The sequence below is a fragment of the Myotis davidii genome, unplaced genomic scaffold (assembly GCF_000327345.1).
Source record: "Myotis davidii unplaced genomic scaffold, ASM32734v1 scaffold441, whole genome shotgun sequence".
Classification (NCBI taxonomy): domain Eukaryota; kingdom Metazoa; phylum Chordata; class Mammalia; order Chiroptera; family Vespertilionidae; genus Myotis; species Myotis davidii.
The window spans coordinates 803,043-815,904 of record NW_006291818.1 but is presented as its reverse complement, the minus strand read 5'-3'; the positions used below and the strand labels follow the sequence as shown (position 1 = coordinate 815,904).

General features: G+C 43.9%; 1 long non-coding RNA gene across 1 annotated transcript in view; it reads right to left on the bottom strand.

Moving 5' to 3' along the window:
• Positions 1-848: 848 nt before the first annotated feature.
• LOC107183309 overlaps positions 849-12,862 on the bottom strand; it is a 24,887-nt gene continuing 12,873 nt past the window's right edge. The window contains exons 3-4 of the long non-coding RNA XR_001514091.1: positions 6,552-6,912; positions 849-858 (exon numbers count right to left, since the gene is read on the bottom strand). This is a non-coding gene — a long non-coding RNA (uncharacterized LOC107183309). The remainder of the gene's footprint in view (positions 859-6,551; positions 6,913-12,862) is intronic.

The following is a 12,862-nucleotide window of genomic DNA, read 5'->3' as shown; positions in this document are numbered from 1 at the left end:
TAGGGGGGTAAGAGATCAACCAAAGGACTTGTATGCATGCATATAAGCCTAACCAATGGACATAAGACACTGGGGAATAGGGGAGGCTAGGGGACTGTCTAGGGCGGGGAAAAAAATGGACACATATGTAATACCCTTTGTAATAAAAATTAAAATTTGAAAAAAAAAAAAATAAAGTGGTTATAAATAAGTACAGTTCTTTCAAAGGGTTGCTGGGAGGATTAAATAAAATTATGTAATGTGAAATGCCTTACTAGATGTAAACACCTATCTTTATTTTAAAAAAATGGTTTTATCTAAATGAATTGAAGCTGGATAACATAGGCCTCAAACTCAGATGCTTCCAGGAGCCAGCCGTTTACATAAAGCTGAGAACAAGGAGCTCCAGGGTCTGTGGCGAACCTCAGAGTTCATGGCCATGGGAGGTAATAAACCTTCACCAACGGGAAAAACAAGTCCAATGTTGCCAGATTTTCCAAAATGTCAAGAGAAGTGGACATCTGGGGTTTTATGCGTAAATTTCTGTTTTTTAAAAATACTGCGCAGACCAAATAAAATCCAGGCCAGCAGCTTGTCATGCCTGCTTTCACAGCTAATTTTAGGGCTCCATATGCAGGCACAGAGCATGCGAGAGCTGAGAAACTCGGCCCGAAGAATTCAGGAGAAGTATCTCTCTCGTTGGGAAGGAATGTGCCAATAATATAAGCCCACGGGATTGTTTTGCCAAGGGCCTTACTCAGCAAACACATTCAACTTCTGGGGATTATTTTGCAATATCTAGAATATCCTCCAAGTTTCCTTTTTGACTCAAGGTTTTTCTGCCCACTCCATGCCTGATGCCCCTGTCTTCCAGCTTGACTACACATTCCACATTCCACACTGATGTATTTTTTTCTTTACAAGGCAGAAAATAACATTTCGTGGCTTTATATATAGCATTCATTTTTACTTAACAGCTACCTTCATTAGATATTCATTGAAAAGAGGTTCATTGTAAGTAACAGCTAGGTTGGGGAAGAGGGGGTAAGTGTCTAGACATTTTTAGACCAAACTTCTAATACACATCCTATATAATAAAAGGCTAATATGCAAATAGACCGAACAGCAGAACAACGGGAACAACTGAACAATCGAACAACCAGTCACTATGACATGCGCTGACCACCAGGGGGTGTGTGTGGAACATGCCGGGTGTTGGCAGAGACGGGATGGTGGAGCAGGTGAGCAGGGGTGCCAGACCAAGGCGGGGCACTGGTCACCGCCATCCGGGCGAGCCTCTGGTGGTTACTGAAAATTCTTTGCTCCTGCCCACCTTGGTCCTGCGTGGCGCTCACACCCACTGCCAGAGCTGGCTCCGCTTGCTGTGCCTGGTGCCAGTCCCAATCATTCAGCACCATCAGCAGGTGCAAGCAGTGGCTACCAGCCCTGATTTCCCCGGAGAGCTTCTGTACCTCCCCCTGCTCCTGAGGGTTGATCAGGGCAGCAGCTGAAATTCACACCTGCTGACAGCACCGGCCCTGCTCCCACCACCTAATGGCACCGGCCCCAATCACTCTGCGCCATCAGTAGGTGTGAGTGGGGCTGGTGCCATCAGCACGTGGGAACGGCGGCAGCAGTAGCAGGACTGCCAGCAGACAGGGGACCGGGAGTCACAGTGGGAGGGGCTGGGCCACAGCACAGAGGATGGGTCGAGACCGGCCCCTGTGCCTACCGCAGCCTCATGGCCCACAGTTCCTTTCAAGGTGCACGAATTTGTGCACTGGGCCCCTAGTTAAGAATAAAAACCAACTGTGTTCCAGTCCAAGAAGAAAAATAAATTACAAGCACATCAGAATAGGAAAAATAAAATAAAATGTTAAAATGAATAAAAGGCGAGGTCAGGGGAATGGGAGGGAAATAGCAGAATAGTTCAATCCCAACTTCTTAAAGATCTTTGAGGTGTTAATTTTTCTTTTTCTTTGAGTTGCTTTTACTTCTCTACCTCGCAAACTGAAGCCCTGTGGTTTATGCTTGACTTCCATAGGGCCTCTCCACTACTTCCTTCATGGAAAGAAGGGCTGATTGGGCAACATGTTCATTTTTTATTGTTTCACTACTTGCAAAATGTTCTTGGGCAAACTCAGCCTGGTGGTTAGTGTACAGGTTGGCATGTTTCAAGCCATTCCTCAGGAGATTGGGGGTGTTGCTGCCCTGAGTGCAGCAATCTTGTTCCAAACTTGAGGTTTCCAGTGGGCCTGGTCAAGATATGATCATGTTGACTTGGTTATGTTAGGATTTGCTTCTATCATGCAAAGAAGGTGTTTTGTGTTTTTTAAGTCAGCTGTGGCCAGGCCAGTGAAAGTAGGACCAAGTTAGTAATAAAATGAGGAGACAGTAAAACCCTGGTGGTTGAGAAGGGAACTCAGTGTGCAGGGCTGTCATCAGCACCAAGGCATCCTGTGGTCCAGGGTCAAAGGTCTAAGGAGCAGGAGAAACCACAGCCCAGGAGAGAGACAGGGACCAATGTCAAGGCCTCACGTGTGCCCTGCCTGCCCCCAGTCATTTTAATATGGAAAAGCCAATGGATTACTAAAGAGGTTAACATTTTTACATGTCAAAAAAGTGAGGTTAATTTTCATGAGAAACAGCAAAGACTAGTAGGAATAAGAGGCTGAGCTCTCTTGCTTGCTAACTCTGTGGCCTCGGGCAAGCCACTTAATCTCTTTGGGTTTTAATTTTACAAATGAAAGGTTTAGAAGATAGCCCTAGCTGGTTTGGCTCAGTGGATAAAGCATCGGCCTGTGGATGGAAGAGTCCTGGGTTCGATTTTGGCCAAGCGCACATGCCTGGGTTGTGGGCTCGATCCTCAGTGGGAGGCAAGCAGGAGGCAGCTAATCAATGATTCTCATCATTGATGTTTCTCTTTCTCTCTTTCTCCCTCTCCCTTCCTCTCTGAAATCAATAAAAATATATTTTAAAAAAAGATTTAGAAAATAAAAATCCAAGAATCCATCCAGATCTTAAGCTTTATAGCCAGGCATTTTCCCCTAACTTTTTATTTTGGAAAAATTTAAGTCTATAGAAAAGATAAAAGAATCGAATTAACACCCAAATTCACCACTTGTTAACATTTTGCCACTACATTTGCTTTATCTTTCTGTCTCTATTGCTATCTATCTACCTACCTATCCATCTATAGAGGAAATGCAGAGGAAAACTTATATTATTATTGTTGTTGTTGTTAAATTATTTAAGTTAAGTGGCAGACATTTATTACATTCTATCACTAAATATTTCACTATGTACCTAAGAATAAGAACTTTTTTTACATAACCACAATATCATAATCACATAAAAGAAAATGAAACTCCATATAATCTATTATCCAGTTCATATTCACATTTCTACAATTAAACCAAATTCTTGCACTCTTAATGTTTTTAGCCTTTAAAGTTTTAAAGTATTGAGTAGTGCTCATCTTTATGTGTTTTCCTTCTTTTTTTTAAATTTACATTGGCTTTTTGAGGATTCCACTTATTTTGTAGAACATTTCACACATTCTATCTAGATAAGGCTGTTTCCTCGTGGTGAAATTTATCATGTTCCTCTGTTTCCTGGACACTGAAAGCTAGGTCTGGCAACATGACCCGATTCAGGTTAAACGTCTTTGGCAAGAATGCTTCATAGGCAATGCTGTGTCCTTCCTGTTGCGTTACACCTGGAGCCGCATGGTATCAGAGTGTCCCAGTATTTGTGATGATGAGTTTGAGATGTGCAAGGTTGTGATGGCCAGATCTCTCCAGAGTGAAGGTACATGTTCTCCGCCTTTGTCCTCAGTAATCTGTGGAGTAACTTGACACCATATGAATAAACTCTTCCCCAAACCTCTCCCCAATGATAGTAACCGCTGAAGAGCCCTACCATGTTGGGGTTACAGGTATTATCAACTTCTATGCTTCCTTCTATGTTTACCAGCTAGGCTTCTTCTGTGGAAATGAGCTTTCTTTTTATTCTCTTTCTTCTCCATCTGAGACAGGCCAGTAAGCAAGGACAAGTGAAATAGGGAAGCTGAGATAGTTAAACAGCAGTTTGCAGCCATCTAGAAAATCTCGATACCAAGCAGCTTTCAGCCATCCAGTAAATCCTATCTTCCCTAAACCAGGGACACTTGAGAGTAAATGGTTTGCTCTTCTCTTCCCCAACCAGAGGGTGAATAGCTTAAATCACCCGACTCAGGAAGACAGCAGAAATCCAGTTCGTGCCATTTGTGCCAACCACACCCCGGGACAGATGAAGTTAAGGAAATAAGTCTCATGTGGATACGTCAGCATAAAGCTGATGAACATTCTATGGAGATCCTCCCCTAAGACCTCCCCTAATTCCAAGCCTTTAAAAACCTTAAATGAAGGTTCCAGGGCAAGTGCTCCCTCACAGGAGCATGGAGGTGCCTCCTCTCCCCCGCCCCCAACTTCTTCCCCCACAGGCATGTATCTCCGAAACTCTAAGGGACCTCAGGAGACTTGTAGCCAGGGCAGCAATGGGCAGTGACAGTTCATCCCAAGCTAACCCCCAAACCTGTTCCCAAGGCCCCCTTTTTACTGACTTCTTTTTTTTTTAATATATGTTTTTATTGATTTTAGAGAGAGAGGAGGGGAGAGGGAGAAAGAGAGAAATATTGATGCATCAACATTGATCAGCTGCCTCCTGCACGCCCCCTGCTGGGGAGCCTGCCAGAAACCCAGGCATCAAACCCGGACCTCTTGATGTCTGGATACATGGGGGATGCTCACCCGCTGAGCCACACCAGCCAAGCTTCCCTGACTTCTTAGTGAGCCAGAGCAGACCAGCCTAGGCTCATTTCCCCAGCCCTCCCTTTTTCACTGTCCGCAGCTTTAATAAACGTCCTCTACACTTCACCTGGACTCGTGTTGTGAAATTTTCCTACATGAAGTCAAGAATCCACATACTATAGGCCAGCCTCAGACAGACCCGCTCAGGGCCAGGTCCCCTTTCCAATAAAATAATCACTTTCTTTATTCTTTTTGATCTCCAAACGGTCCCAAATTTGGCTAGAGAGAGTCCCTTTAAGATGGGTCCTGGGTCCTTTTGGTAAGAAAGCATTGGTTTTTAGAGTTTTTCCTTGCTGCCTAGCAAGGAAATAATACATTTTTTATTTGCTTTATATTCTTCTTCTCTCGGCCTGAATTCAGCCATTCCCCCAAGGAGTCTTGTTTCCTTTTTTTTAAAAATATATTTTTTATTATTGATCTAAGAGAGGAAAGGAGAGGGAGAAACATCAATGATGAGAGAATCACTGATCGACTGCCTCCTGCATGCCCCCTATTAGGGATCGAGCCCGCACCATGTGCCCTGATTGGGAATCGAACTGTGACCTCCTGGTTCACAGGTCAACGCTCAACCACTGAGCCACGCCAGTCAGGCGTTTGTTTTCTGTTTGTTTGTTTGTTTGTTTTTAATGGAAAATAGTATTCACATCAAGATCTGAGCAATAAGTATGCTCACTCCCCTAAGTGTCATTATGTTTAAGTCCTTTCAAGTGGGCAAAGCTAGGAAATATATATACTTAAGACTCCATATATTTGAATTTAATAGAAAATGTTTATTTAAACTTCTTTTATTTTCTATTTTTATTTCTTTTCCCTTACAGTGAAGTTTTAATTTCTAATAATATTATTATATCCACTTGTTTGCTTTGTCTGACAATATATACCATTTCAAAATTATAATGCTATCATTGCTAATAACCAATAAACATAATAAAGCTTTATATGCCATTGAAATTCTTTTTGCTTTTACAATAGATCCCACTAAGCCTTAGTGACTAAGGGATGGTCAGCCAGAGTCCTGATATCAAAATTTACTTGAATCAATTCTTTTCTCCATGTGGTTACTTCATTAATACAATATAGCTAGATTCATTTGCTTTATTACTATATTTTAATTTTGGAGCTTGCCTCTTTCCATCCCTTTGAAGTTAATTTAATTTTGCAGGCATATAAGATATTCACGTGTTCTCATATGCATTCCCAACACCCCTAACCTTTCTACTTCTTTATAGGTTTTATTAATTTCTGGCTTATCCTCATTGTGTTTCTTCCTCATGCCCTGACCGGTTTGGCTCAGTGGATAGAGCATTGGCCTGCGGACTGAAAGGTCCTGGGTTTGATTCCGGTCGAGGGCATGTACCTGGGTTGCGGGCACATCCCCAGTAGGGGGTGTGCAGGAGGCAGCTGATCGATGTTTCTCTCTCATCGATGTTTCTAACTCTCTATCCCTCTCCCTTCCTCTCTGTAAAACATCAATAAAATATATTTTTTAAAAAAAGATCTTCCTCGTTCTTTTTCATGTATCACTGGGTATTTTCAAAGACATATTTATGACATGTCACTTTGGAAAACAAGAACCAGTAAGTACCTAACACTAAAACAGAGGATTTTCTTTTTCAGGGGGAACAGAGGCAGCTGCCTTTATTGGGGGCCATGGGTTGGTTGCCTTCACTCAATGGCCACACACTGGGTCTTGAAGCCTCCCTCTGCTGCCGGGTACTTGACAGCCTCCAGGTTGGGGAACTTGAAAGTGTATCCATCTGGCAGCATGATGGCCAGGTCTGCCTGTCAGAGGCGATGCACAGCTCCCTCTGTGACACTCCCAGGCTAGAAGGGAAAGGCAGACTCCCCCTGCTCGGTCCCCAGGTCCTGCCGTCCTGGCTGCTACACACAACGGTGTTGGCGTCCCCATGTGCACTGGAGGGAAGGCTGAAGTACAGGCACATGTTGTTGCCCAGGTTCAGCACGAAGCTCTTGGCATCGGGGCCATCTTGCCCACACTCTGAGATTCAGGTTGGTGGTGACCAGATCACAGGCCCTGACTGAGGACAGGAGGCACTGCAGCTCCAGTGGCTTGAGGCTCCACCTGACAGAGTAACGGAAGATTTTAAAGTTAGGAACAGACTTAGAGACCAGAAGACTCCCCACCATGTAGAGGATGCTGGGCTGGGCTGTCCAGATTCCCAGTTAGGACTAAAGAACAAATCCCAGCTGTTAGGAACGCCCCCGCTGAGCCTGCTGCTGGCTCTCCCCACGGGATTGCCCTGGGCTGGAAAGAGCTGACTTGGTAAAGATCTCACTCCCCTCTGAGGCGAGCCTCCATCCAAACACAGGCTGACGTGGAGGTACAAAGTCCAGGCCCGCCCCCTGTCCCAACTTAGGACAACTCTGAAGGTTCACAGGGCTCCAGCCCTCATGGGGGAGGTTGAGCCTTTGTTGAGACCGCATCCAGGCCCAACCTCTCCCTCTGCCCAGCCCTGATTCCGCCCTCCCCTGCTGTTGATCCTAAGGGCATGTCCTGGTAAACCTGGACCATCAGTTATCAAATCTTCTGATAATAAACCTACTACGTTACACTATGTCATATCAGCTTTTAGTTCCTTATCAATTTACTTAACTATCAAGAACTCTACATTTTAACACAATAGTCAAAATTTCTGGGGAAAGTAAAAAAACAAGTACCATGTGATTTCATTCATATGTGGGATCTAATAAGCAAAATAAACTAACAAACAAAATAGAAACAGACTCACAGATACAGAGACCAGACTGATAGCTGTCAGAAGGGAGGGGGTTGAATGAAAAATGTGAAAGGATTAAGAAAAAAAATCGCAAAGACACCCTCCTGGAGTGTGGGTGGGACCCATGACTAGCTTCTAGTCAACAGAAAATGGAAAACGTGCAGGGAGAGGGTAAAGGGGGGAAATGGTTTGGAAGGAGACTTGGGGTGGTGAACACACAATAAACAGAGGATATATTATAGAATTGTACAATTGAAACTTACATAATTTTATTAACCAATACCACCACAATAAATTCAATTAAAAAGTCTCTGTCTTTAGAGTTACTTGCCATCAAAGATAAACACTTTATTTTTCTTTTAGTTCAAACATAATGCAACCGATATCAGCTAAGATCTCTCAACCTTTTGTGATCTGGGTAAGATGGGCTTGAAGCCCCATTTCACACTCTGTGGAAATCCAAAGATTTCTGAAAATTCTCCAAGAGCTTATATTCTTAGAATAATTCTGGCTCTGGTTCCTGCTTCTAACTGTGCTGTCTGGCATAGAGTAAGTGCTCCTTACTCTATGCCATAAACTTGATTGTTTGTTAGCCGAGCCGTTCTCCTTTCTTTGGGGGAACAACGTCTTTCCTCCATCCCTGTCCACACAATAATCTGATCCAAGTCAGGCTGGCTATCTTTTTGACCCAGGGATGAACACATGACCTGATCCAAGCCCATTAGAGTCTCTTCCAGAGGATGAAAAATTAGAACTAAGGGGAAAAGGTCTTCGCCTCTCTGGTAGCAAAGCTTGGAGGATAAGGGCCTGGAAATGCTGGTAGGCTCATTCCCTGCTGACTGGGTTTATCTGTACTAGGAAGAAATAAAGCCAACACATAATGATGAAGAGAGAGATCTTATGCTGTTGTGTCCCTACATATCACAGTCTCTGAGGCCAGCTCTAGCTTTCCCTTTTACTTATTTATCTATCTATCTATTTATTTATTTATTTTACCTTCTCCTTTTCCAGAGTGTGAACTGAAAAATGACATAAGGGAGGTGATGATAAGTGGCAACAATTGGAGTGCAAAAAAAATGTAGAATTAGGAAATAACCCATTAAAGAATAAGTTGGAAATGACACAATAGGCAAAGAGGGTTTGTCAGATTAAGAATTTGACCATGTTTCACAGCTCATTAGCAATGCAGCCTCGCCCTGGTTGGTGTGACTCAGTTGTTTGGGTGTCATCCCATGCACCGAAAGGTTGCTAGTTCAATTCCTGAGCAGGGCACATGCCTGGGTTGTGGGCTCAATCTCTGGTAGTGGATGTGCAGGAGACAGTCAATAGATGTTTTACTCTCACATAGATGTTTCTCTCTCTCCCTCTCCCTCTCTAAGAATCAAAGAAAGATCTTTGAAAAAAAGAAAAAAGAAAAAAGAATCCACCAATGAATATTTGGATGAGTGGAGCAATGGATTGATGTTTCTCTCTCTCAAAAAAAAAAAAAAAAAAGCCTGTGGTTGGAGAGCACTTCTCACACCAACCCTTTACCTACCAGCAATACCCATGATTCCAAAAAACCCAGTCTCTCCTCCAGAAGAGTTACCCACAGAGGGGAATTTGCCGGTTTCGCCCATCTAACCTCTCAACTCTCTGCAAACTTCTGTAAATACAGGAGAAGCCTGGCGACTTCCTTTGCTAACTATTTACCAAGAAGGCTTAAAATTGGTGAGTTTCTATGATCTACATCGTATGAAAGAGTGACCTTTGAGTTAGCAGAATGGCCTTTAATGGGTTGTTCACTTGTCCACATAGTCACTTTCATCAAATAATCGAAAACCTCCAATTGCCCAACCCAAGGCTTTGTTAATACTGCTTTCTCTTTCTCTTACTAGGAGAAGAAAAGGTTTAGCTTTGCCTTCAATATCAGAGGAAGAAGACCTTTGTTTCAGTGGAATTTCCAAATCCTTCCTCTTTTGGGATTCTAGATAGAATAGTTTGCTGAAATGATGGACATGACATATGACTTATGAGATCCAACCTTCTAAATTCAATTCCTCCCCAACTCCATTTTGTCTCCAGTGGTGCTGTTCAAAAAAGTTCCTACCTAAATCCTCCACATACTGAGGCCTATGAGTTCTTACAGATGAAGGGTGTTTGGGCCATCACTCCCAGGTCTTCCTGGACTAGGGACATAACTCCAACTGGGTGGGCCACTGCTGGGGTCCTGATTGTGGGCATTTTCCCAGGGATGAGATTTCAAAATCATCCAGGATTTGAGATGAAATGTTGACACTACAGGGAGACCATGAAGAAACAGAAGCCATCACTTTAAACACCAAACACTGATTATAATATTAATTTTCAAAACTTAAATTCCATGAGCTCGAATTTCTGCATCCATAAAATGAAAGATTACAATACCTACTTCACACTGGTATTTTGCTCAGGGAATGCTAATTGAGTAAGTGAAACACCGAACTAATTAATTTGCTGAATAGATGAGTCAGAGTTCTTGGTTGCAAGCAATAGAAACTCTATGTGATTAACTTAAGAAGAAAGGGAATCTACAGGCAAGATACCAGGGAGCTCCCAGAATTGGCCAGAAAGCAAAAGAGCCAGCCCGGGAATATGGGCTAAATCCAAGGCAGCAGGAAGACAGCCAAGGTCTTGTCACAGTACCTTTGGATGTAGCAGCCTGCACTCAGCAATGCTGCTGCCCCCCTCTCCCCCCAAACCCGCCGCCCTGTGCAACCCCGTTCACCCAGTGGAACTTTCCTCTTAGGAAAGGTAGAAATTGGTCCCATTCTGCATGTCTGGGCCTCTGTGCTTCACCATGCAATCTTTGAAAAATGTCTAAATGTAACTATGTGAAGAAATTATTGCAATTTTGAAACATCCATTCCTTCCACAATCTGAGGAGTTCGTTTCAAGTTTAATCTATACCTGCATACCTGCTTCTGCCAAGGGCTTGAGCCCTTTTACAGATTAAAACAATAGGTAAATGAATGGATGGACAAATAGACAGAGAGACAGACAGCTAATCCATTTTAAAAAATAGCTGAAGGAAAATACGTGTCAGGCACCTGGCTTGAGCAGATGAGGATGTTGAGACAATGAATTGAACTTTAAGATAGCTGGCACCCGAGACTGGGGAAGGAAAATATGATAGATTACGTAGCTTTAATTTCCCTTTTCACACCAGAACTTTATCTATAGAGACAAATGTTGTCTGGCAATAATCTTATGGGAGAGATTTTCATTTGGGTTTCATTGGAAAGGTGTTAACATGAGAAGTAGACAGCGTCACTCATTATGGCTTCCAAATACAGAAAGGCTTTGTCAATGTATAAAGTCCCTGTGAAATGTCTTGTGAAGGCAAATGGTATCTCAGAAATGTTTCTTCCAGTCACGCTGAGACAGGGCCCAGCGCTTTGGCTCCCAGGACACGGTGCCCAGACGCCGCCTGAAGAGTGTGGCTGTACACCCCGTGGGGCTTCCAGCGAGCCTCCCTCCTCCATCGTCAGATGTGTTAAAGCCAAGTTTGGGCACAGGTTGCCCCACGCACGGATGAACCAACCTCCAGACACGCTTCTGTGGTGCTGCAGGCCGTCAGTGTGCTTAAAGCAGGCAGACTGGCATCTTGTTCTGGAAGGTTTCAAATCCAGTGTGTTCCGTTGCCCAGAGGGCAGCAGGGCCTCCGCTGCAGGCGTTGTGTCTACAGATGGAAACGCTGCTGCTGCTTTTCCCTCTTCTTCTGGAAGGAGCTCAGCAGCATCTCCAGCTCCAGAACCGTAACAGAGATTCCAGGACCCGAGAGGCCGCCCTCTAGCAACGTGGATGCTCGTTGGAAATGGCATCGTCCAGGGGGAGATGGCATTGGGAGCCAAGAGGCAAATCCTGGGCTGTTCGTTGACACAGGAGAGAGCTGGGGAGGCAATTAGAGCCCGAGAACAGCACTGAGTTGAATGCTTATAATGAAACCAGCCCGAATGCAGGAAACCTCAGCGTCATTCCAAAGGGTTTGAGGCAGAATTTTCCCATTTTAGGGAGGAATCAAGATCAAGACAAAAATAAAATTAGGTTAGTAAGATGAAGTGTGGCGCCAGAGAGCTTTTCCGGAAATGCATGCCACACTGTCCTGTGGAAGCTGGGTGAGCCCTGCAAGGAGAATGAGCCAACCCCCTCTTCTCCCCATCCCTGCACTCCCTCCATTCACCCCGCCCCTCCCACTGTGGCAGCACACCCAGGTAGCAGGCTCCGGATCCATCCACTCACCACAACCTCCCCATCCCACAGAAACCCACATCCTGGCTAGGCTGGGCCCCTTCTCTTTTGGTAATTTTCATCCTGCGTGGGGATGAGGGCAAGGGGCTTGGGAGAGATCCTGGCAGGAAGGAGGACCAACAGGCTGAGAGGGAATTAGAATTCGGGGTGTATTCCAGAAAAACTCCATCCTGAGATATAAATAGAGGGCAGAAGGCAGCCAGGGGCTGAGAAGTAGGATTTGGAATCTTTGCCTTCAATTTGCAAGTGATGATACTGTCCCTGGGGCTAACATCTGGATAACAGAGCACACATACACACAGCATTTGACATTTTCACCAACACGATGACAAAAATAATTATCTCAATTTTACAGGCCAGGAAACCCAGCCCTAGGGAAGTGAAATGAGTTCCCTGAAGAAGCAGCAGAGTGCAAAACTGAGATTTGAACCTTCTGCTCCCGCAACGTACGTTAATGATAAATTGAACTTTAGCAATTATTTCACAGGCTGGAGAATTAACAAAATAAGAAGAAAAAAAGAATATACAGAAAATTTTTTTTACCTGTATAAAAGTAATCCCACTTAAATCCCCTGATGTGAACTAATAACTGTGGGACTCAGTTCGATAATGGATATAATGAACCATGTCTGACTAATATACCGTATTTGCCGGCGTATAAGACGACTGGGCGTATAAGACGACCCCCTAACATTTCCACTCAAAATACAGAGTTTGTTATATACTCGCCGTATAAGACTACCCCCTCTTCCGCACACCTTCCACACACCAAATAAAAGGTAAAACAATATCAGATTTGATTTTAACATTTTAATTTATATTCAAATGCTTATGACATGCAGGAAAACTGTCACAAGGCTGTATGTAATCAAACATATACATAAAACAGTGCAAGTTTATTACCGGTAAACATACCGGTAATTCACTAAAGAAAACACACTCTATAGACTGGTACCGTAGATGCTTCTCAGGAACACAGGCAAGCAGCCCACAACCTAGAGGGACTGTCAATGATAGAAGAAAGAT